Source organism: Acomys russatus, chromosome 9 (genome assembly GCF_903995435.1).
Source record: "Acomys russatus chromosome 9, mAcoRus1.1, whole genome shotgun sequence".
Classification (NCBI taxonomy): Eukaryota; Metazoa; Chordata; class Mammalia; order Rodentia; family Muridae; genus Acomys; species Acomys russatus.
In genome coordinates, this window is record NC_067145.1 from 8,306,263 (window position 1) to 8,332,201 (window position 25,939).

Here is a 25,939-nt window from a genome sequence, read left to right on the forward strand (position 1 = left end):
TTGCTATGGTTATGAATCATATTATAAATATCTGTGCTTTCCGATGGTATTGTAACCCCTGTGAAACGGCTTTTGATGCCCCCAGAGGCGGTGCAACCCACAGGTTGAGAACTGTCGATTTATACCCACGTTCCCTCCTGCTTCAGCTGTCTTGACTTTGGCCTGAGAGATGCTCCCCTCGCTCTTTTCTCTGGTTCGCTGTTGCTCTTGTTCTTGACGGTGAGGAAATGATGTAATAGTTTTCAGTTTTGGCACTGGCTCCACTACCTGTGCTCGCCCCACTTGTTGAATAAGATTTCCTGTCTGTGGACTCTGGCCAGTCAACACCAGGCCTTCCAGGCCTTCTCACTTAACGCCACATCCTCTGCATCTCCCCCACACCGTACAAATTCACATCCACTCGGGTGGCCCTGGTACCTGCCAACGCCTCCCCCGCCGCAAGCCTAGGATGTAACAGTCCAATCGCTTCCATGCCCCCTCTGAGTAGTGTGCATGGGCTCGATGCTGCTAACGCTGCTGCTGCTGAGCATAGGGATGACCGACAGCTACATACAGGATAAACCAGAAGACACCCCGCAGCATCCACACAGACCGAGACCCCGCCAGAGCTCTCGGCTCGTATGTGAATGTTAAAAGAGTAACAGGAAATCAGATGCGGAACCATAGAACTATAGGATGCCATAAAGGCTCTCCACTTATAAGCAGCAAACAGGTTACCTCATCCGCAAGCACAGCCTGAGCTCCTGCTTATTTGCACGATCTAAGGGTTCTTCCTTTTACAAATTGCATCACTGCAGTGTTTCCATAAATAGCCAGCATCCCTAATGACTCCATCACACACTCTTTAAAAAAAAATTTTTTAAAGCATGCATAGTTTCAAGACCACAACTCCTACAAATAGATAAATAAATAAATATGAGGTACAATTAAAGACGAAGAAAAAAATAACTGAATGGAAGTAAAAAGACAAAGAAAACTCCCCTAGAGCTTAGAAAACTCTCTTGCTAAAGCTGCTGAGAAACTGTCCTGGTTTGGTGCTTCGCAAGCCATGCATCCCTCTGTGTATACGGGGCTCTGGGCTCTGTCTGGGGCAGGTTAATCTGTGGTCAGCATTGCTTACTCTTAGCCTCTCTCTCAGGACAGCCTAGTTCAAGAAATCCCATGACCCCAAAATCAAGGCGGGTGAGAATCCACTGAGCTTCTTGAAAATTTTGGCTGTTATTAATGTCTTAGCCTCCCTGACAGTCCATGACAGCCAACGAATGGGACACTTGAACTGGGTAGGGGAAATCTAGGGTCACCTGAACAGCAGCTACTTACAGTTCTCCTGCCCAGACAGATAAGCCTCCCGATCCTTTCTTCCAACATAGAAGCCCGTCTTAGTGGCAATGGAAATTCTCCTTGAAGGGAACTGGGGAATCCTCTTCAGCCAGCTGTATTAGTGTCCACTGTGTGACGGTCTCTGAGCCTGGCTTAGGAAGGTTTGTTATAAACCTGTGGAGAGACCAGAGAGCCGCGGTGGTGTCAGACCCCATGCCTGTGACATGATCAGGTTGGCTTAAGAAGCTGTGATAAAAACTAAATTCTCTGATGTTTCCTTCTTCATCCTCTTTTCCTTCCACAAACAGAACGGGCTCTAAATGTGACCTACTTTCCCCTTCTTTGTGATTATGCAGAACTCACAAAGCTTAATACTTCACCCTAATACTTCCAGTGGCTTTTCATCTCTGGGAAAAGAATCCACGGAGCTAGAAAGTCTCAGCGAGCGAGATGAACAACCAAGACCGGCGAGTTACAGCTCCTTCACTCAGAGACTCACATGAGACCAGGCAGGAGAAAAACCAAACCAAACAATTACAAAATTCAGCTCCAGCCCCTGGCAGGGAGTTCAACATCTAAAAGTGTTCAACAAGAAGCAAGAAGTTATTAATGAACCAAATGACTACAAACTTCTTCTAAGAGCCTAAGACCTCTTCCTCCAAACGCCGTGGCTGGGCCCGGAGCCCTGCCACACTGTGACCTGCTCGGCACTTCCAAATTCTGCACTGTGCATTAAAAATTCATTGCCCCCTTCCAAATCTTCAGTGACTCAGAACACCCTACGGTTTTAAAGGACAAGGAAGAAAGCCATAAAAATTAGATTCAAGAGCTCAGATTGGACAGAACCCTGGTGCTATTAGTCAAAATTAAATGAGTATTGACTTTCCCTCCTATTTTTACCTTGGAGGTCATGTACCTCTCAGTGTTTGATCTGTGTCCTTCTCCAACACTGATATTCCAAGTTACAAGTGGAAACTAAGAAACATTCGCTAGTGACTTTGGAAATGTCACTGTTAGCCTGAAACTCTGGCATTTGGTGGGACTCAGAGCTTCTCTTTTATCCTCAGGGAGGCAAACAGAGCCAGCTCAGTGTCTACCAGCCAGAGTTCAAAGGAAACACACCTGCAGCCTTGAGAGTCACTTGCGTTTATTTCTAGCCAGGTTAGTTCAGCCACACAATATCTAGGCTGTCCAGTCAGCATATTAACTCTGTGTGGAGTGGGGCTCAGCAGCTTCATTGCCCACAGCAATGTAAAATGCACACCTCAAGGCTCCCATGCAAACTTCATTTCCTTCGCAAGGCTGGTAAGTGGGTCACTCCTGCTGAGTGTTTACGGTACCTTGGGGACGGCGTTGTGCTCGGCACATGTGGTGCCAAGATGAGCTAAGCAGGTCATGGGATCTGTGAAAACACCAGTGAACATAAGGCATACAGAGATAGGGCAAGGAATGCATGGGGGACATTTGGGTCTCAGCCATCATTTCTCCCTACATGGGACCCCTCTGAGTCTCTAACCCAGCTTTGTACTATTAGGACCTTTGGTGCAATTGTGACATTAGGTGGAAAAGATGGAAGAGCCGTCCAGTCACAACCTTTAAGTCAGCACCAGTTTATGCTCATCACTGCTGGTGGCCATGGCCCTAGTCCTAACAGCCCAGGTCTAATTGAGCTTAGGTGAGTTTTTACAGTAGCATCTGAGATGTCACCCTGTCTCCTGTCACCCTGTCTCCTGAGAGGATGGCTATGCTGTGCTACAAGCTGCTTGCTGGCCTTCCCTTCTGACTTTCACCAAGCCTCTGGAGCCATGGCATACTTCATTCACCAGGTCCCTGGACTGCAGACAGTCCTACCTCACTGTGCAGAGGCCTACCGCCAGGCTGGGTTTGGGTTTTGTGAAGTTGGCATTGTCCTCTATCCTTTTGCCTTTGGTTGGGCTAAGCCTTTGGGTGTGATAATGGGTGAGAATAGAGGATTGTGGGACAAGAGATCCAGAAAAATGGTCCGCTTGTTCCCAATTGATGGCTTTGCTTTTAAATACAGTACAGCCACCACCACTACCACCACCAACAAAACACTTGTCCTGAAATTTCTCTACTTAAATTTGGACAAAGTGAAACTACTAAAACAGCAGTTGGCTTAAGAGACCTAGACAAATCCCCTCAAGAAACGTGGATGAAGCTGACATAATGGCACATATCTTTAGTCCTAGCACTCAGGAGGCAGAGGCATGAAAATTTCTGAGTTCAAGGCTAACCTGGTCTACAAAGTGAGTTCCAGGCCAGCCAGGGCTACACAGAGAAACCTTGTCTCACACACACACACACACACACACACGAAATAAATAAATAAAGAAAGCAAGAAAGATGGGTTAAGAAAAAAACTGAGGCTGGGTGTGGTGGTGCACGCCTTTAATCCCAGCACTTGGAGGCAGAGGCAGGTGGATCGCTGTGAGTTCGAGCCAGCCTGGTCTACAAAGTGAGTCCAGAACAGCCAAGGCTACAGAGAGAAACTGGTCTTGAAAAAAAGAAAAAGAAAAAGAAAAAAAGAAAGAAAGACACTGAGGAACAGACAAGGAACAGAGTCCTCAGGCTCAAAGGGGATGCTTCATGGAAAAGCAACCACCTCAGGAAGGACACTGAGCTAGCCTGTGGGAAATCCTGCTGCCTGACTCAGCCCTAGACTGCTGAGCCAGCAACGTGATCATGGACACTTGCTCCATGCCTTTGGGCCTCAGCTAATGAGGACATTCTTAGGCCTGCAGGCGACAGGGCCATCTGAAAACTTTAAAGAGACCTCATCTCTTTCAAGAGGGTGGGCATATCTTTTTGAAGACATAGTCCAAATGGGTCCATTTTCTTAAGAAACAAATCACGTGACAGGGAAAGAATACAGAGCAAGGAGTCATTTGTTTTGAAGGATCAGTAGAAAGCGAGAGGCAGATCACATACCTGCAATCCCAGCACTTAGGAGGCAAGAGGATGGAGGACTAGGAATTGAAGGCCAGCCTCAGCTGCATAGCGATTTGGAGGCCAACCTGGGCTATATGGAGTCCTGCCTCAATTTAAAAAAAAGAAAAGAAAAAAAGAAGGGATGAGAAAAAGAAAATCAAAGTCCGTGAACAGGAACACGTCAGACAACACCAGAACATTCTCCAGCAGATATGTGGCAAGGGACTTATTGAACAAAGATGAAGGATTTCCACCAGCAGACATTTGAGAGCGGCTCTACTGCATGCCCCCTTGAGGCTCTCATTCTGAGGGAAGACTCTGGGAGGTTCTGTGCTAGAGAAAGCTATCTGAGGCTTAAACTATTAACCTGGAGCCCCTGAAACATATTTGCATACAGAACTCTGTGTTCCATACCTATCTATCAGCATCTCTCAGATGTACACATCTGGGCTTCGTGGTGTGCTTTGGTTTGCATTTTAAACAAAAAGCGGTGTCCAGCAAAACCCAAGCGGGCAGCATCTTAACTTACCGCTTTAAGTCCAAGTGGCAGCGCGCGATCAGGCACAAGCTCAGTCCCAGCCCACCTTGGGCTTCCCTTCTTACTCACCGACAGAGGGTCACTGCAAAGGCAAGGGGTGGCCTCTGCCTTTGCCAGCGCCGCTCCTGATACTCCAGGACACACAGCGTGCTGTCAGCAAGCCGCCCAAGAGAGAACTACATCACAGTGCTGCCTCCTCACCTCAGGGATGCGCCTCTGCTTGCTTGGAGACTGCTCCGGGACAACTAATTGCTTTTCGGCCCAGGCTACACAGCTTTCTCACATCCACTATTCCCCAGGGCCATATTGACTCAAGCTGTATTTTTCAAAGAATACAGCAGGATTGGGGGGGGGGGGGTGGAGAGGAAAGAGGGGAGGGAAGGGGAGGGAAGGGAGAAAGAGAACACACAGTGGTGGGCAGGAAATTGCTTTTTTAAATCTTCATTATAAGTTAGATTACCACTTTTTTAAAAAAGCCTTTCACTTAAAAAATAAGAAATGCTCTTGCAGTTGTGGCTTTGGGACTCAAGGTTGAAGGCTGAGACTGCAAACTACAGGGACACATGGCCACCACCAATTATCTGGGAGTCACAAAAGGCACCATTTATGGAGGAACAGGTGCAGTTTCCTCTTCAGTCACCATCAGCAGCACTGTAGTAGAAAGGCCAGCAGTCGTGAGATGTGACAGTTTGGATGGATGCTGGATGTGCCTAATGAAGGGTGCTTGAAGAGAGAGCCATCAGCGATGAGCCAGAGGAGACCAGACCAGCCTTTGTCTGCTTCCTTCAGACAATTCTAAAGCAAGAACGGCAATCTCACAAGATGCTGCTGAAAAATTGGACACCAGCATACCAGGGCACTGGAAGAATGCATGCTAAAACATGGCGAGAGGCAGAACAATCTAGAATATGGGTCTGAAATGTGGGTCAGGTGGGCATGTGGACGTGTGCAAATTTCATGTTGAGTTTATGTACTTGGTGTGTGTTTGTGTGCATGCATGTGGAGGTTAGAAGACAATTTATGGGAATTCTTTGTCTCCATCCACTATCTGGGTCCTAAAGATCAAACTCAGGCCACTAGGCATCATGGCAAATGCCTTCATCAGCTGAGACACACACACACACACACACACACACACACACACACACACACACACACACACACTGATTTTTCTTTTTCAATAGGAAGGTAAGGCTTCTTCTCGAGAGAATAAAAGCTTTCTTCTAGAATCTTTAGGCTCTGTGAAGGCGAGTGACTTGAAACGCTACCCTCTCCCTGAGGCAAGTGTTCTAGAAGGTAGAGAAGTTGTGAACATCTGGCCCATGACCTCAATCCTCGGGGCGTACTTCCCAAGCCTGAGACTCAGATAGTCGGAAGGGGAAGGCAGCAATGAGGCAGGGAAGAGTGGACAGCAACAAGAAAGACACCATCTGAAGCTGCATCGCAAAACAGTGACCCGGAGTCCCTAAACCATTTTCAAATATTAAAGTGAAGTAAAGTGTGTCAACTTTGCTGTTTCTCATGCACCCCATTTTCTTCCGTTTAAAAATAAATCAGCAGGGCTAAACAGACGACGACTTAGCAATTAACATCATTTGCCTATCTTGCAGAGGACAAGAGTTCAGTTCCCAGCACCTACATCAGGCCACTCACAGCCACCTGTACCTGCAGCTCCAACACCCTCTTCCGGCCTCCGCAGGCCCTGCCATAAGTGTTCATACAGCTACACACAGACAAGGACTAAATAAACTAAAGAAGAGGTGACAAAGTACCGGGCAGAAACAACTCAAGTAAAGAAGGGTTTGTTTCGGCTCTGGGCTTGAGGGTGTGGTTCATGTGATGCGGCTGAGCACAGTGCACCTGCAGTTGGAACTAGAGCGAGATGAACGCTAGAACTCAGCTACTCTCTTTAAACTCAGTCTGAACCGTCAGCCTGGAACGGTGCCACCCATAGTTTGAGTAATTGAGTTTCCACCTCAATCACCCTAGTTTAGAAACCCCTTCCTAGACGTCCCAAGAGCTTTGTCTTCTAGGTGACTGGGGTGGTTCGAATGAAAAATGGTCCTCATAGGCTCATATATTTGAACGCTTGGCCCCCGGTTGGTGGAACTGTTTGGGAAGGATTTGGAGGTGTGGCCTTATTGGAGGAGGTGTGTCACTGGGGGGTGGGCTTTGAGGTTTCTAAAGCTCCACCATTTCCAATTACCTTCCCCACCCCCACCACCCCTGCATCCTCTTGCCTAAGGATCAGGATGGAAGCTCTCAGCTACTGCTCCAGCACCATCCCTGCAGCCGTGCTCCCCACCACGATGACCATGGACTCAGACCCTCTGAAACTGTGAGCCCCAATAAACATTTTCTTCTATAAGTTGCCTCGGTCATAGCAATCGGAGAGTAACAAAGACAGTGGATATAGACCCTATCATGTTGACAATCAATATTAACTATCACAGATGGAGGGTGGAAAAGACACGGGGTCTGTGAGTCCCGAGCACAAATGGATTGACACTCACCATGGAATCCAGGTATTCCTCTCTTTGATCTCCCACAGCCAGACTGACCAGAAGTCACAGTGCCTTCTGAGCTTATCTTTTTGATGCCTTTGATCTATCGAGAGCTTGAGGTCACAGCTCAGAGAGCCATGCTCTCTGACAAGACCTGAGCTGGTATCTTGTTATCAGAGGACCGTATTGCCTCCTTTAGCTGTGTACGCTTTGGCCACTGCTAGAAACTGGCTATTTCCACCTTGAGCCAAATGTGTTGGATGGAACTGGTTAAGGGTTTGTCTGAGCTGTGCTGCCTTGCTGGTTTCTGATTCTCTCACACGAGGTCTCGGTCTGTGTACTGCTGGCTCTCGGTCTCCATGGGCTAGAGGCGCATGGCTAGCTGCCTGCTCTGCTTTCTAGTTGACATCGCTCCTTCTGACTCAGAGTTTACGTGTTTCTAATTTCAAGTTATATTTAAGAACACGCACATAGTATTAAAACTTATGTGAAGAAGTTGCCTGAGTGGTTTCTTTCTAAATTCTTTCCCTGTAGTGTGGCGCCTAAACACCATTTGCACTCTGTGGTCACTTGTTGTTTTGTTGAGGTTCAGGAGTTCCTTCCCCTCTCTTTCTTTCCCCCTCTATTCTAATCAAGAAAGTCCATAGCCATTAAGGCCAGCACTCTGACTGGAAGGGAGTCGGCGTGCAGCATGCCGGGTACTGCTTTGGTAAAGGTAGGCAGCATTAGCCTGCATGGTATCATAGAGTCAAAAGCTACAGCCCCTGGCACAGAGAGACTCAGTGGCGACATGCTGGTGCTGGCAAGGTTCATCCTGAGCAACTCAGGGCTGTCCTTAGAGCCCCTCAGCACCCAAGAACAAGAATGATGCTCCAGGCACTGCCCTCATGTACCAGTAACTCTTATTTGAACAAAATGGACGTTTGATCCCAAATCACCCTTAGGCACTTCTTACAAGTCACATCCTTAATTAATTATCTAATAAGCTAAGCTCCACTCTGACGTCAAGTCAAATTACTCCTCAATGCTGAGCGGAAGTAGTGGGGAGGGGGCGAAGAGGGACTGAAATGCCAAGTGCAAACTCCACAGAGAGCTGCCACCATGGGATGGAGCTCAAGTGAAGCCTAGGTGAGCGCGCACATTTAACGTTCCAGTTAAAAATCCCCTTCTTCTCCAGCCCTGCTACCATCTAGTGTTCCCATCTGATAACTTGATTTATGGCTCGGCCTCCTCGGCAGCCACGTGACACACAGCATCTGTCAGAGTTGATGGACAACAGTGATTCGGTATTGATTACTCACACTGAAGGGAAGAAAAGGTCTATTCTGGCTCATATTGCTTGTAGCATTCAAGCTTTTGGACAGTAAGCTGGGCAAGAGATAAGACTGGGCAGGAAGCAGAGCAGGCAAGGTGGCAAATTAAGACTTGGAAGCTGAGCCGGGTGTGGTGGCACATGCCTTTAACCCCAGCACTCCAGAGGCAGAGGCATGCGGATCTCTGTGAGTTCGAGGCTAGCTTGGTCCACAGAGTGTGTTCCAGGACAGCCAGGGCTACACAGAGAGAACCCTGTTTGGAAAAATAAACAAACTAACAAACCAAAAAAGACTGGGCAGCTGAACACAAGGCACCTGGATGAAGGCAGCCCTCTCCATAGCTCGCCATTGTGGTGGCCGGTGGATAGAGCTGGAGCTTCAGATTTATGCTATGATGCCCTGGGGTCAGTCTTTGTCCCTCAAAGAAGCACAAGGCAGCGACATTCTTCAAGAAAAATAAGGATGAGAAGAAACGGAAACCCTGCCATGTCACTAGCGGGCGTGTAACGCGGTGCCGCCACTGTGGAAAAGTCTTGACAGTTCCTCAGGAAGTTAAACAGAATCGCCACACGACCCTACAATCCCATTCCTTGGCTCCATCCTCAAAGAGTGGAAAACACATGCAAAGCCGCAGCTTTGTACACCAAGTCCATAGCAACACTATTCACAATAGCTGGAAGGGGGAGTTAACCCAACAGTTTCATCAGCCAGTGAGTGTGTAAACAAAGTGCTACACACATGCATAGTGGCACTTTCTTTTTTGAGGCAGTCTGTGTGTCCCAGGCTGGCATCAATTTTGATATGTAGGAGGGGATGACCCTGGACCTGTGATCTTCCTATTTTCACTCCTTGGTACTGGGATTACAGGTATGCATCACCATGCCCAGTTTATATAATGCAGGATACCAAATGCCTGCTAGGCAAACAGTCTACAAACTGAACTACATACCTAGTCCTTAGGGGACTATTATTTGACATGAAAGAAATGTAATAATTGATAAATATTACAACATGGATGAACTCTGAAACATTATATGCTAAGTGAAAGAAACCAGACATAAAGGCGAACATGTTGTATGAGCCTATTGAAGTACTTAAAATAAGCAAATCTATAGAACAAATAGCCAATTAGTGGTTGCCAATAGCTGCAGAGAGGGAACATGGAGAGACATTGTTTAATAACTATGGAGTGTGTAACTTGTGAGGTGATGAAACAGGCTGGGCATGCTGGCACACACCTGTGAGCTCAGCACTTGGGGAGGGAGATGCAAGTGGCTCTCTGTTCGAAGCCAGCCTGATCTACAAAGCGAGTCTAGGACAGCCAAGGTTACTCAGAAACCCTGTCTCAGGGGGAAAAATAATGATGAGACAGCTCTGGAACCAGATAATGATGACAATTATGAAATGTGAAGCTACTTCAAGCTATTGAAATGTACGGATTAAAATGATACATTTTAAGCTTCATGTTTTACCACACGCACCACAGGAGATTTTGTTTGTTCAATACACCTGCCCTGTCTTCTGTTGCCTTTTTGCTTGTGCCTGCTGGGAGTGACTGCTGATGTCTGAACAGCTGGGATTTGTCTTTTTAATGATTTATGTTTATTATTTGTTAATTATGTATATATATGGACATGTGCATGTGAATTCAGGTGCCTGTGGAGTCCAGAAGAAGGCATCATACCCCTTAGGGCTGAAGTTGTGAGCCACCCAATTCGGGGGCTAGGATCTCTGCAAGAACAATGTTATTAACAGCTGAGCCCAGCCGGGGCTTCCTAGACCCTACGTAGTTGGTCCAGATGCTGTGCATGCATTTCCCAGGGTCAGGTCTAGAGATTGCGAGTGCCCGGTCTGGCTCTACTCCTATTACAGCCGTTAGCTGATAATCTCAGCCCAACACACCCAGAGGAACACGGTTATCTCTTCTCTCAAACTACACTATCGCCAACTCCAGTTGGTCTTTCCAAAACATCAGTCTATCCTGCTGCTCAGCTCATGGCTTTCACATGTAAAGTCAGTCGGGTGCGCAGGAGAGATTTAAAGTCAGAAGGTTGTGCAGTCGACAGCTGCTCTGTCTGCGCAGGAATGGGCTGCGGTGCTTCGGAACACCTGCCCCGGTCATCTTAGTTATCTGTCAGTGCCATGAACGGGGAGATGACTTAGCAAGTCTAGCCACTCGTAGGAAGGAAGAAGCCACGCATGGAACCTGAAAGCTTGAATGGGCAAATTAATATTCAGTGGGAGTTCTTTTACAACATTTAACCAAGCATGAGATTTGTACAGCGGAGACCTGGATATTCTGGCCAGTGTGCACAGAATTCCATCAGGTGCATATGAATCCGGGCGTGGTGGTGTACGCCTGTGATCCTAGCACTCTGGAAGGCAGAGGCAGGTGGATCCCTGTGAGTTTGAGGCCAGCCTGGCCTACGAAGCAAGTCTAGGACAGCTAAGGATGCACAGAGAAACCCTGTCTCAAAGAAACAACAACAACAAAACCCTAGAAGTCTAGACTTCCAGAAGTCTGAGTCAAGAACCTTCCAGAACATCTCTTAGCTCTTATACTTGATGCCTCAGCTCTGGCTTCTTTGGGCCACAGTGGATGTTTGGTGCCATACATCAATCAACGTCTTCCTCAAACACTCCCAACTCGTCTACGAACTTGACCTTCAGTTTTTTTGCAGAACTTCAGACCACAACTCCCTTGTAGCTGACTTGTGTTATCTCAAGTATGTTCAGATGCATAGATGAAAGTCCCAGGACGGCCCACTGCGCTTGCCTCTCCCCTGTTCCTCTCTAAGGCTTCTTCCCAAACTTAAACATACTGTTTCCAGTTACCTTTAGGGAGGCTGTTCAGTCACGACCCTGGTAACACTAAAACCTGGACTTTGAGACATGCCTTGTCATTCTGCAAAGACAGTGAGCTTCTCCTGATGCTTGCTCTGGCCTTCAGTTTCTTCACCTACAAACTCTACCTGGGCTTGGACCATCTCTCCGATCCCTTTCACTTGTCCGCTCACAGGACTAACACCCCACAGGGAAGAGTGAGTCACCCCACACCAATCACCGGGCTGATAATCAGAGCTCAGTCACTGCTGCTGTGGCCCTTTCTCATCTTAGTGGGTTTTTATTGTCTTCTCCTGTTGTATCCTAAATTAAGAGTCTGCAATACCACGCTTGAACTTTCCATTCTTTTATTCAAGGATCTTTACCATTTGACCCCAGCTTTCTACCCTAGAGTGCCTAAACAACCACCCACCCCCAACCTCACCCCATTATCACTCATCCTCCTGGCATGCATCAGTGCAGCCCACCCCCAAATCTGCTGTTCTATAGCCCACCTGTGGAATCCTCTGTCCCTCTCTTCTACTCTGCCATGTACTCAGAAAGTGTATATTGCGGCTACTTCGTGCTAAAAATTTAGGACAAGATAGAGGATGAGGCCTTCCTTGGGGTGCTTACACACAATCGAGGTTCAACCAGCATCATGTCTACCCAGTATCTTACTTTCTCTGAAATGTCTTCATAATAACCCTAGGCGCGTCCACCTTCTCCCTTATGTTACCTTTTATATGTCAGCTTTTCTCTGCTGGCTGTCTGCTGCCTCAGATCACTCTGTTTATGGAGACTTGTTTCATGGATCCCTGAAGCACACCCAGGACTGCTCAGGCATCTAACATGCAAGCACGCACAGCTCCTAGGAAGCAGATTACTCTTCCAGTAACTATATGTCAGGTAACTAGCTGTGCCTGAGTTCGGCATTACAGCCATCAACCTGATTGCTCCTTATCCACTGAAGGTGGCATTTCTCCCATTACTATTTGATTTCTCTAAAGAGATGTTGAGCAACATTATCCCCTTTCCCCTCTGTATTGTCCCATCTAGAATGGGATATCCTCAAGGCCCCCATCTGAGAGATGCTCTTCCAGTGTGGAATCCTCAGGGTGAAAGATACTGTGAGCCACTTCCTTATAAATCATAGACTCTTTCAATATTTTAGGGGCCAGAGAGATGGCTCAGTGGTTAAGAACACCAACTGTTCTTGCAGAGGACACATTCTTTCAGGAGTATCTACATTGGGTGGCTTACAAGTGCCTCTCTCTCAAGTTTCAAGATACCTGACACTCTCTTCTGGTCTTCACAGGCATTGCATCACGCTGCTTATGTATCCTTGCGCAGATACACACAGATCTGCATAAATTAAAATTAAAACAAATCTTTAAAAAAAGCTTTTCCTTTCAGGCCTTGAGATGAGCAACAGTTACATAGCCCCGCCCTCACCAAATTGAACCAATTAGCATTCTCTCGGAAAAAAGATTTAACTGTGAGTTCCAAAATCATGCCTACCCATGCCCCACTTTATAGTGGTGCCTCCCACATGTTAAGTACATGCTATACTGCTGAGCTACAATCCCAGCCTTCGCACTCTCTTCTGAGAACCACCTACTAATTTTTCATAGAATTCTAACTCCAGCAAGGGGCTCGGCAAATCAGGCTTCGGTAAAGTTTTAGAAGAAGGCATAAAGAGCTGATCTTTTCATTTCCCACTGGGAAGCTTCCGTTCCGCCCCAGCCTCTTCAAAGAGTGTGTGTTTGTGTGTGTGTGTGTGTGTGTGTGACGACAGCTGTTGCATGCATCCTTTTTAAGGCACGCTGTGGTTGTGAGGAGGGTGGTCACGGTACACTGTCATTCTGCGGCAGCTTGCTCATGCAGTTCCCTCCCAGGCATCTAGAAATAACAATAACGGCAACGACAGAGGACAAAGGTGGGGGAGTGGGTAGGTGCAGACAAAGGGAGGTGGGTGCTGCTGCTGACTGCTGCTGTGGGGGTGTTCTCCATGTGGGTTCTCAGAGTATTGCTAATGGCTCATCATGGGTGAGCACCTGTTGGGGATGAGGTGGAGGAGGAGCAGCAGGAGGAAGAGAAGGAAGGAGAGGGACCAGGAATGATGGGATGTTGGGAGGCAGGAGCAGCAATACATTGTTTTCTAACATTTTCTCACTCTGCCTTTTGGCTTTTAAGGTAGAGACCATACATTGTCCAGATCCTGAAAAGGACCCGTTTACTGACCTTCTCTGCTGTTCTGCATCAAGAGGGAAGATGAAAGGACTTGGTCAAGATGAAGGAAGAAGGAAGAAAAAAGAAGGAAGGAAAGAAAGAGGAAGAGGGGAGGGAAAAGAACACACTTTAGAAAACTTCAAGCTAGAGATCCCTTCCCACTTGAACACAACACACGATTATGGTCTCATGTTGAATAGGACTGTCCAGGGCCCACGTGTGAGGGTAAAATCTTCCACGGCCCACTGTTCTCCTTTCTTAGGCCTTTAGCTCAAGCAGATACAGCTACTGCACCAAATGTGTCATAGCCTCTCCAATGCTAAGTGCTGGCTGAGATCCATTTTGGGATCCACATGAGCTTTCCCATCCCAGTGTATACCTCCTTGGGCTGACCGACCCTAACTGCATGTCTTCATGCTGGGATGACTCATGCCTGCTCTCTCCCATGTTGGCTGGCATGGCTCATGATGGGCGGCCTTCCAAGGTGCACTGGATCATTCATAGATGGAAGAGTTTGCTGAGCCTGTGCCAAGGGTCAGGCTCATAGAAGTCACAAAGCATCAGGCAGTGAAGGCCCAGGAGGTTTAGAAGCCAGAAGGTTGAGAGGAGGGGAGGCCACCCTGACTGTGGCACCTACGAACTTTAAGAGATCACCCATGGAGCCACGGCCGAGGACAAACAGATGGCTGCTGGCCAGAGCAGAGAGGTTCCGACATGTGGGATGAATCAGGGAGATGAGCAGAAGCTAGAATTAACAGCACAATAAAAAAAATAAGAATTAATTTAACCCCCAGAAGCCATAGAACTTCACAGAATACAAGGCCAAGCTAACAGTCCCGGACGACTCCTCCCCCTGACCTAGGAAAATGACTGCTCAGAACAGCTGGCCACTGGGACAGGAAGATGGACACGGTAGATGCTGCCCAAGCCCAAGGCCCTCGGCAGAATTCCAGCTTGAGCTGAAAACAAAACAACCCTGGCTCTTCTCTTGTACATCGTAAGAAGACATCCTTCCTGTGACAAGGAGAACTTTGAGAATGCCACCTAAGCCACTAAGCTGTACTTGGGTCCCTGGATAACTCCATTCAGGTATAATCTGTCTACACTGCAACCTACCAGCCCTTCTCCACTGTGATTGGGTGCAAAATAAAATAAGATGTGGGCTGGTGAGATGGCTCTGACAACCCGCATTCCTACTCTAGGACCTACGTGGCTGATTCCTGCAAGATGTCTTCCATACATACTTCAAGGCATGCTCACCTACACACACACACACACACACACACACACACACACACACACACACACACACACACACCCTTCAGTAAAGAATGTGATTTTTAAAGAAAGAACATGCTAAAATGTATGTAGCAGTGTTTTGATTTTTGTTCCTTTCTTTGGGTTTGCTTGAGAAGACTACTCAAGGTTCCAGGGTATGCCTACCTTTCTCTTGCCCATCCCCCAGCTCCACATGGCAGGGAGAAGGGGTCCCTTGTATGAGTCAGCACAGGTGTCCAGTAGTGGTACCCAGCAACACTGTAGATGTATAGAGTTCCCCAGACCATCCTTGTGAGTGACCCTGCCATACTTGCAAGCCACCCCTGCTCAGCTCTGCCTTCTTAGGTGTAGTCTCTGGTCCTTCTGACACCAGTATCCATTGGCTACATTCTTTTTCTGTGACTATCCAGAGATGCTCTGAGAGAGAGTGCTCTGAGGATATTCATGCCAACAGCTTTGCCGTGGGCACAGGATCTACATGAACTCAAGGGAAAGGCTAGCAAGCACTAGCATGAGATCTTTCTACCCCCACGCCTTCTTCGCTTTCACAAGCATCCATGAGCAGTAACACTCAGTGGCAGGCACTGGAGAGGTACTGATAAAAAGTGTTCCTATCAGAGAGAGAGAGAGAGAGCGAGAGAGAGAGAGAGAGAGAGAGAGACAGCCTTGGATTCTTTCTCACAGTGTATAATTGACCTTAGGAAAACTCCTTAAATACTTTCAGCCTTGTCTCTCCTCCAGACTTCATTTCTCAGGGGTCTCTTAGATCAGAGGTAAATTCATGATCGCAATGTACAAGCAGGCAAACCACGCAACGCAGAACTATCAGAGATGCGGTGCTTTGCCTGAATCTGCCTTCTGTAAAAGCTGTTTCTGCTGTTCTACCTCACGACCACCCTTCTCAAGAAGTCTGAAGGACTGGGAATGTAGCGGGTTGTAGAGTGCATGCCTAGTGTGCACAGAGCCCCGGAATGTGCCTTGGAGCATGTACGGAGGCCAGAAGGCACCTTGCAGGAGTCGCTTCTCTCTCTCCACCATGGAGGTCCTGGGGATGGAACTCAGGTGGTCAGGCTTGGTGACAAGTGCCTTTACCCACTGAGCCATCTCATCAGCCACGTTATGTTATTTTATTTTCCACCCAATCACAGTGGAGCAGGATGGCAGGTTACAGTGTATGTAGACTATACATGGATGAAGATATCTACTGTATAAACAGAGTGTGGCTACACATACCTGTAATCCTACTTAGGAAATAGAAGCAAGAGGATTACAAATTCACGGTTATCCTAGCTATAAAGTAAGTTTGACGCCAGTTTCGATGGCATGAAATTATGCTTAAAAAATAAAAATAAAAAAAAGTAATGCCAACTCCAAAGACAATAGTCTTCTATAGCTAAGACCTAGTGCTTTCTTTTCAGAGTCCAAGTCCCCATAGGCAGTTAACTACAACCAATTTAAATTCTCATAGGCAGGAAATATACAACTTCTATTCCAGGCTGTAGTGGTCCCCCTTCCCCCAGCTACAGATATCTTCCATTTAGAAGCTGTGACCACATCTCATAGGGAGCTAGGCCGCTGTTTTCTGTTCGGATGAACCTGCCATGATGCTACATCCCGTCCTTATGATGAATGTTTAGAACACAACTTGCTGGCATCTGTTGCTCATTTACCTGTGGAAGATGAACAACACAACACCTAGAGGGTGACAAACAAACAAACAAACACCGTGAATGAGACCTGCTAGTAAAGCCTGGGGGCCTTCAGGAACATAGTGTGCCCACTGGAGGGACAGATCGATTCATTGATGAGCTTTACTGGAGGCCACAACTGTATAACGGACTCTCTAGGCGTGCTGTCTTCAAATGCTACAATCCCTGCTTTTTCCATAATGGCCATCAGGACCACCACAGACCTCCACGCCCACACAGATGTCCTCAGGCTCATTTCTCTATTTTGACTTCCACTCATTCTTCCCATGTTATAATTTACCCCTATCTGCAACAAAAAACAACAACAGCAGCAAAAGTCCAGAAACACTGGGGGAACCAAAGGCAGTCAGGAACCTAAGCCAACAAGGAACTGCTCATCTTCCGCAGAGAACCAGACCTGAAGTGCTGGACGGCTGTGGTTTGTCTGAGGGTGTGCCTGGAAAGCCGACAGCAGGCGGCCCCCAGTTGGCCTGTGCACCACCGCCCTGTCATTGCTTCTGCTGCCTGTAATTTTCAGCAAGATTACCCCACATCACACAGCATCTACATCCTTTGCTGTGCTTTTTATAACATAAATGCTGTGTTTTTCGCTGAACAAGCCCTCGCTCGTCCAAGCCTCGGTTAGTCTCTTGTATAACATATGTAGATTGGCATTTTGACTGACTTCTGAAACATGCCAAATGTTGTCCTGGGAGGGTTTAGTGTCGTTTCACAGAAACATTTAAGTCACCCGTGGAGAGCCCCAGAAGGGACTTCTGTGGTCACATAACTTAACCTACTCCTCTACTCGGTGAGGAAGAAGGTGGGGAAAAGTGACTGACTTCAGCATCAGCCCAGAAAGATCAGAATCAGATCCAGGCTCCGACTTCAAAGCCAGGGTGCTTTTCACGCAGAGAGACTGATGAACACGATGTAATCTCTTAAAGGCATGCTCTCCTGGCCATAGCAAGAGAAAATGAGAAAAGGTTCCTTAAAATACAGAAAACAGCCAGAAGCTTGATGATAGCCAATTAAGTTAATACACTCTCCCAATTAAATCTTCTGCCCAGAAAGCACATCATGGAATTTGAGATCCTCTGCTCGGCTTCCCGTGGAATTCCTAATGAGCTGTGGGGAAGAAGATGGCCAACCCAAACCTAGAGTATCCAACCAGCCCAGGGCACAAAAGGATTCTGTCACCACCTTTCCTAGTGGCCCTGGGCTAAGGGAGGCATCTGTCCTGTTCTCCCTGAAGTCCTCTCCTCACGTGGATGGACTTGGGTCCTTGCAGCTGTCCCCTCCTAAGGAGAGCACGGGCATCAGTGAGTTGCTGGTTGCCAAGGGCTGCAAGCTGAGGCTGAGAGGCAGCATTAAGTTTACCATCATCATTATTAAACCTACAATTTAAAACCAATTATACTTTGCAGGAAACTGCAGTCTCCTATTAAGCCACTCCTAGAGGGGGAAAAAAAAAAGCCTGAGATACGGAGTTCAAGGCAAGCTACAGAAGTGCTTACGCCACACAAAGCTGGGATTTGGGCAATGCACTGGTAATAAGAGCCCCACGGCTCCCACTCAAGTGGATGCAGAGCAACGAGACACCCCGGCTGGGTGGGCTTCACAGGGAGCTCGCTTCTTTCCCTCTCAGGATAGCCAAGTCTAACACCTGCATAAATCTGAGACCTCGATTTGGTAGCCAGGCCCTCCCGAAGGTGCTGTTCTCAGGGGTGGCAGGTGGAAGGTACAGTCACGTGCTAACACCCAGAGACAAGCACTTCCCATATGAGAGACTCAATTTGCAGCCTCTCTTGGCAAAGCAACCACCCAGCAGCGCTGTGGCAAGGACTGGAAGCGAGACTTGGCTGTAACGTCACATGAATAAATGGCTCTCTGGCCACCTGAGCCTCCACCGCCTCCTGACATGCCCTGCTTTACCATAGTTGTGCTGCACTACATGGCATAGAGAGTATCTGGAATGGGCTTCTAAGAAGGAGTGGTGCTTTGATAAGAAAGAAAGCAAGAGAGGGTGGGAGGATGCTACTGAGGAAGAGAGGCCCAGAGTGTACAGGGAACAGTGAGTAACTCTCCGCATAGTATTCTTGGGAGAGGAGGAATGAACTGCTTTGAACGTGGTATGGCTGCCACCTCCTCACCAACCCCGCTTCAGGTAAGCAGAGGTGGCATCTTAACTACTTGGTGACAGCTGGGTGCTGTAAAGGACCACCCTCACAAAGGTCTTACGCACTAGAGTACCCAAACCATCGGCGAGGATGGAAAAGGTCAGGCTCCATGCAGCTGATCTATGTATGGCGTTGGCTGCTTATGGAGTGGCCACTGGGCTATCAGGGCCCTACAGACAGTATGCCTCAAGATGAGGCGATAGTCTCTGTCCACAAAGGAAACCAAAAGGAAGAAGTGGGCAAACACATGGGTTTAATATCATTGTTCCACCCTGGTACTAATATAAAGGGTGTTTGTTGGAGCTCAGCCTAGGCTCCTTCCCTATCCAATATAGTCTTTAAACTTACAGCCTCTGCTTTCAAAATGCATGCTGAGTCTACGCTGTCCTCATCTTCCCAACCCAAGTCTTTATCATTTCCTACCTGGGCCTCTGTGAGAATCTCCCAGTTAGTCTCCCTGCCCACCCCTCCGCGCTCTGGTCTCACCACACAGTAAGCTCTTCACAATGGGAGAAGATCAGTGTCATAATTTCTCTCACCGCTCAAGCCACTAAGTGGCACCCCTGCCTACTGGGTATAAAACCTGCTATCTTTTTGTTTGTTTTCTGTTTTTTTTCGAGACAGGGTTTCTCTGTGCAGCCCTGGCTGTCCTGGACTCACTTTGTAGACCAGGCTGGCCTCGAACTCACGGAGATCCTCACGGAGATCTGCCTCTGCCTCCCGAGTGCTGGGATTAAAGGCGTGCGCCACCGCCGCCCGGCAAAACCTGCTATCTTGATGGGTTTTCAAAATGCTAGCTAACCTTGCTCTTGACTAGCTCTTTGTCCATCTCTTTCCACTCACTTCCCTCTGAGCACAGCACTCAGCTGGCTACCAGGCATCTACCGGGAGCCCAGCATGCCCCTGCTGCTAGGAACACACTGGCACAGTGGTTTCTCTGCTTTTTACTTACTTATGCATTAGAGAAGATCAACAGCACAGGCTTATCTTGAATGGGTTGTGCAGCCTAGGTGGGCCTCAAACTCATTATTTTCCTGCCTCGGCCTCCTGAGAGCCGGAGTTCTAAGAATACACTAACACGCCCGGCTTGTTATTTCTTCTTGAATTCAGTGAAATGGCTCCAGCATCGGGGCCTTCAAGCCTGCTGTCCCCTCTATCGGAAACTAGCTGAATTTAGCAGCACACGGAGTCCCCTCTGTCACCCTCAGGCCTTCCCAAACACACACCCGAAAACATCATCCCTCACGATCAGGCTCCTCGCCCCACCTTGGTTTTGTCTCAGCATCCCTCCTCAGGAGATGCCATGTTTACCATCTGCTTTCCCACTAAAATGTGAGTTTCATGGGGACAAAGAGTGGCCTGATTTTTTTTTTTTTTTTTTTTTTTTTTTTTTTTTTTGCTTGTTGAGCCTCCATTCATCTTAGTGAGCGCTTTGAAGCTCTCAACTGCTTGCCAGTTTTGATTGATTGGCGTAAGCGTGATCTCCAGGCTCTGTAAATAAGAGTTAGTCTCCACTAACTCCTCCATCAGGATGGAGGATGAGCTGAGGGAACCCACAGGGTTGGGGAGGATGTGTGGGATTTCTGGTGCCATCTGTGGTATTGCTCCAACAAGAGCAGTAATTTTTCCATATAACAGAGGAGCCATGACTGGGAATGGAAAAGCAGGATTTGGTGTAATGGGGGGCAAACTGGTCCGAGTGACCCAAAGGTCAGTTCCTGGGGCCTCTTAGCAAACAATGACATTGCATAGAAAGGGCAAGACAGCTTTTTCCTGGTTTCCAGTGGCTGGTTGCTTAGTGTGACCTTTGACCCTGAGCAAGCAAGGGACACCTGGGTGGCTGCATCAAGCCTATGAGCCACAGAGCAGGTGATGGATGTTGCAAAGCCAGTCAGTTGGGCAACGACATTCTTTCATTCATATCCTATATCCTATGTGTAGGGGTGTATGTGTCTCTGTGCATGTAGGCTTACGGGCACACATGCATGACTGCGGAGGTAAGAAGTTGGCCTGAAATGTTGTTTTTGTTGTTGTTGTTTGTTTGTTTTAAGACAGGGTTTCTCTGTGTAGTCCTGAGTATCCTGAAACTCTGTGGAGCAGGCTGGTCTCGAACCCAGAGATCTACCTAACTGTGTCTCCCAAGTGTTGGGATTAAAAGGCATGCACCACCACGACTGACTTGAAGTGTGTTCCTTGATCTCTTTTCACATTACCTTTTTTTCAAGCTTTATTTTTATTTGTGTGAACATGTTAGCATGGGCATATTCCAGCATGCACTCTCAGGAAGTTCAGAAGATCCTTTGACACTAGAGCTATAGATAGTTGTGAGTCGCCCGATGTGGGTACTGAGAGCCAAACTCAGGTCCTCTGGCAGAGCATCGAGTGTGCTTAATCCCTACGCTGTAGCCCTCCACCTTTGGAGGAAGGTTCATCACAGAGCTGCATCTCACTAGCCTGGCTCTGCTGGCTGGCCAATGAGCGCTAGAGATGTGCCTGTCTCCTCCCAGCTCCCGGCATGCCTGGGGTTGCAAACACGACACACACACTGCTCTGGCACTTGGTTTTGAGGCGGGTGGTGACGATCCGGGGTCCTTAAGCTTGCACAGCAAGCACCTTGCTGACTGGGCTATCTGCCCATCCCTGCCACAGCAATGATCTAGCCAGTGTTGAATTTCTCCTTTTCTAGGTGAGAGCCCCACTGAGAAGGAGATCAGGACAGCTCAGCTTGGTTCTGAGGGTAGGATAGGCTGACAGGGCAAGCTAAGAATCCTGGGGCACAGGCAATGCAGGTGAGCACTTCCGGAAGTAGAGAGGCGTTAGGGTCACACTGCTCTCCTTTTTTAGTTTGAAATCAGGTGAACAGGATGGAAGCAGGGGTCTATCCCAGGCTTGGTACCAAGTGAATCATCCATTCCTCTAAGCTCTATCTTCTTATTCTCTAGTCAATCCAACTTCTGAGAAATAAACTACTATGTGCCTACTATTATGGTCTACTGTGGCCACTGATCTAGATAACACATCACTGCTGATACTGAAAGACACAATCAGCTCCACCAGGAGACAAAAAAAGCAAGGAAAGAATCTTCAAAATCACAAACCCTTCCTCCTAGGGTGCTGCAGAGATTAAATAAGTGACTAGAAATTAAGAGACCCAGATAAAGTAACAATTCAGTGATGTCATCCTGTCTTGATTGCTTGCTTAGGGCTGTTTCTAATTTTACTAAGTGCTGACAAGGGACTGTTACATCTCAAGATCAGGGTTGTTCCACGTGCTATTTCCAGGACTGGGCATCACCGCCCTGGAGAACCAGTGTTCGGGAGAGAAAGCATGGAGCAGTTCGCCCGCTGTACATGCTCCCCCGAGAAATAAAGCCAGCCCAGCAGAAGTGCAAAGCGTAGAGAGCCTACAGTCTGTTCCTGTCGCTTACAGAAACCACAACACCTGGACCTGAAACGCACCGTTAAACACACCTGCAATTGCAGCGCACAGATAACCTAAAACCTTCTTCCAGTCTTTGGTTTCAGCTCCCACCCCAGGCAAGTGTGTGATCAGAGTTGCTGACAAGCAGCAAACTGAAGAGATTCAAATTTCATCTCCTAATTTCCCCACCTACCACCCCATTCTGGGAATGCCTACACACAGGGACTGACCTTCTCAGAGAGATGGCCAGGGGGCTGAGGGCAGCAAAGGAAGATCAGCAGTCTGTGCCAGGGCAGCCTAAAAGACCCATTATGCCCCCTCTGAAGAGATGCCCTGAGACCCACTCAGCATCTGAGCTGTGGATGTTGCAATGACATGCTACGTTGTGAAAAATAAAATGGAGGGCACCACTTCTGAAACAGATTGACCACCATTTATTTCATGGTCCACCCAGCCACTCCACAGAAGAAAAATGGGGTGTGAGTGTGGGGGTCCGCGGACCATGCCATCAGAGGAACTGGCATGGAAGTAGCAAGGTGGAGTGTATTTAAACCCCAGAAAGAGTAAGACCCACTCCCTCCCTGTTCTGAACCTTCATGCCCTGGTGCACATAACCTGACAACTCCAACTTGCAAGGTAGACAAAGGGAGTCATGTAGCCGACACCTGGATGTAAATAGAGCATCACCAGCATGCCAGCCACAACCAATGGGATGCATTCACACCCGCAATCTCTCCCACTCCCCAAGGCTCCCATGGTACTTGTTCATCATGGAATAACCGGATGTAAGTTGCTTCGCTAACAAACAGACACAAGCTGATCCACCAATGATTGTCTAAGAGTTGCCGTTGCACTGAGCCGTAAGACTTGAGGGGCTGTTTTGGAGACGGCTTTCTTTCTTTGGACATTCACTGCTGGATCCTCAGAGCTGCCCTCCCGGCAGCCTTGCCCATAGGACCTGAGCTCCCATCTTTGCCCCGCCCAGTGCCCACGCTGCTCACAGCATTGGCTGCCCATCTGCTCCACTTCCTGTCCCTCTTGGCAAAGGCCTATCATCACCCAAAAGAGTTGGAACACTCCTCTGAGAAGGTCTTCTCCTCCTGGTACCCGCTGGACCTGGCTCCTGCAGACCCCTCCTGTGCCTGATTCCACTTCATTCTTCCCCGCTTGGTGAGTGGCAGTGCCCAGACACCCGGAGGGACGGAGCGGAATGCAAAAGTCTTATGTGAGCAGAAGCAATGAAGTCCATCCAGATAATGTGTGATGTCAGTTCCTCCTGCATGAAGTCTCTTGACCCAGACACTCTTGTTTAAAATGGCAGCTAAATCAAACCAACACAACAAACGAAGAGCTCTAGCGGGTCAAAGACATTGTCTGCTTGACCAGTCTGGGTAACCGGCTGATGTTCTGAGGTGGTGGATCTGAGCAGAACCACCATACTTACCAGGAATACTGCCAACGAGCCATTTCCAGAAGGAGTCTCTGCAGTCTGGAGTCAGCAACAATGATTGCATCATTTTTAATTGGCGACTTCAGTCTCACACTGCCTGGGCCTATTCATAGTTACTTGAAGACAAAAGGCCTTCCTGGCAATAGACGTTGACCCAGTGTTTTACAGTCGTAAGTAGACAACCGCAGGCTGTCCAAGTTCAGTCAACAGGTTTCAAGCTTGTGTTACTCCTAATTTACCCGAGGAGCTGAGACTGACAGGGCCCGGGTCACAGCATTCTGAAACACGGTGCTTTGGCATCTGGGTAAACAAGAGGTGCAAGGCCATGTTCACTTTCCCTTGCCCTCTGTCCTGAAGTGGGTCTGAGACCTTCATTCCTGAGGTGACCTGCAAAACAGCATTCTCATCTCTGCAGACACAGGGATGGATCTAAATAAACAGGCCTTGCTACATCGTCTCCACCCGGTTTGTAGTCCTCGATTACATCATACCCTTTTGTGCAATACTATTTTTTCCAACTACTACTCTTCATTAGAGCCGGGCAGACTTAATGTATCCATTCATCTGTGGGTGGACATCTCGTCTGGCTGCGGTCCCTGGCTGTTAGCAATAGTGCAACACAAACACAGGTGTGCGGGTACTTCTGTGGCTGCATCCTCCAGGTATATACACAGAGGGGTATCCTGGGTCGTCTGGTAGGTTCTACTTTTAGATTTTGGTCTTGATTGGGTTTTGAGAAACCTCCATTCTTATTTCTATAGTGGCTATACCAGTTTACACCTCCACCAGCAGTGATTAAGAGTTTTCTCCCTACTCTTTTTTTAATTTAATTTAATTTTTATTTTTTTTATTTTTATTTTTGGTTTTTCAAGACAGGGGTTTTTCTGTGTATCCTTGGCTGTCCTAGACTCATTTTGTAGACCAGGCTGGCCTCGAACTCACATCAATCCACCTGCCTCTGCCTCCCAAGTGCTGGGATTAAAGGCATGCACCACCATGCCTGGCTCTCTGCTCTTAATAGCATTTGTGGTCTAATTTTTCTTTTATACAGGTTCTCACTCTAGCTCTGGCTGGCTTAGAACTCGGTATGTAAATCAGGCTGGCCTTAAACTCACAGAGATCCACCTACTCTCTGCCCTCCACCCAAGTACTGGGATTAAAAGTGTATGTCACTGTGTCCAGTTTAGGGTAATTTTTAGACTTTTAGATACTTTAAAAAGTGTTTAACATCCTTAGTCCATCTGAGAAATGCAGATTAAAACAACTTTGACCTTCTATCTCACCCTAGTCAGGAGGTCTAACATCAAGAAAACAAATGGTGCTTGACATGATGGTGCACGCCTTTAATCCCAGCACTTAGGAGGCGGAGGCAAGAGAATCTCTGATTCTGCTACAAGGCTAACCTGGTCAATTCAGTGAATTCCAGGCTAGCCAGGGCTACATATTCAGACCGTGTCTAAAAAGGTGGTGGGGAGAGGTCCCAATTTAATGAAAATACATATTAGTGTTTCCCATTTCCCAGAGGTGAACATTTAAGATAGTCTATGAGCCCCGTCGCTAGTGCACAGCCATCCACTCCACAATAGACATTACTCCACGAATCACCTTTCTCATTGATCTCAGTCAAAGCCACAAAATCTCCTGGAAACACTTCCCCTTAACAGCTAAGGAAACATACGCGTGAGTCGATGCTGCTTAGACCTCACACAGTCTACACTTCATCTAGATTGCAACCTCCCGAGGACAGGAGGGCTAAGCCATAAACATCCTGTCCTTGCTGCATTGAGGCGTCTGTCTTAGCCAAAGACACGCTGATCATCCTCACGTTTCTTTAGGGATTGGCAGCGGTGTCCACCTAGGGTGCCCGGAATCCAAACAGCAGCCTCTGACTTGCAATCAGACCAAACCAGCGAGAGCACACAGCTCTATTTAGAGCCCTATATTTGGCTGTTTGTGCCGCCGTGAGAACAGTCTCTGCCGCAGCTTGCTTAATTCTGGGCCCTCCGCTTGGCTCTAAGCATCACATTTCACCGGGTTTTTTTTTTCTCCCCTTCTCTCAGACTTTGGCAGTGCTAGGAGACACAACTGAGAAAAATTCTACTGATTTCTAGGCTGTATTTTCTGATAGACAGTTTCATTTGCACGGTTAGGAATGCCCTATTCCAAAATGTATCAGGAACAACATCGGACCATGGTGTATAACATGAAACAGAGGGCAACCATTTCCCTATTAAAGAACAAAA

At 47.8% G+C, this 25,939-nt stretch overlaps 1 protein-coding gene across 1 annotated transcript in view; it reads right to left on the bottom strand.

The window, feature by feature from the left end:
- Pdzd2 (PDZ domain containing 2) overlaps positions 1–5,028 on the bottom strand; it is a 258,752-nt gene extending 253,724 nt beyond the window's left edge. Inside the window, exon 1 of the mRNA XM_051150986.1 lies at positions 4,877–5,028. The gene's annotated coding sequence lies outside the window, so the exon portion shown is untranslated. The remainder of the gene's footprint in view (positions 1–4,876) is intronic.
- Between the last annotated feature and the right edge of the window lie 20,911 nt (positions 5,029–25,939).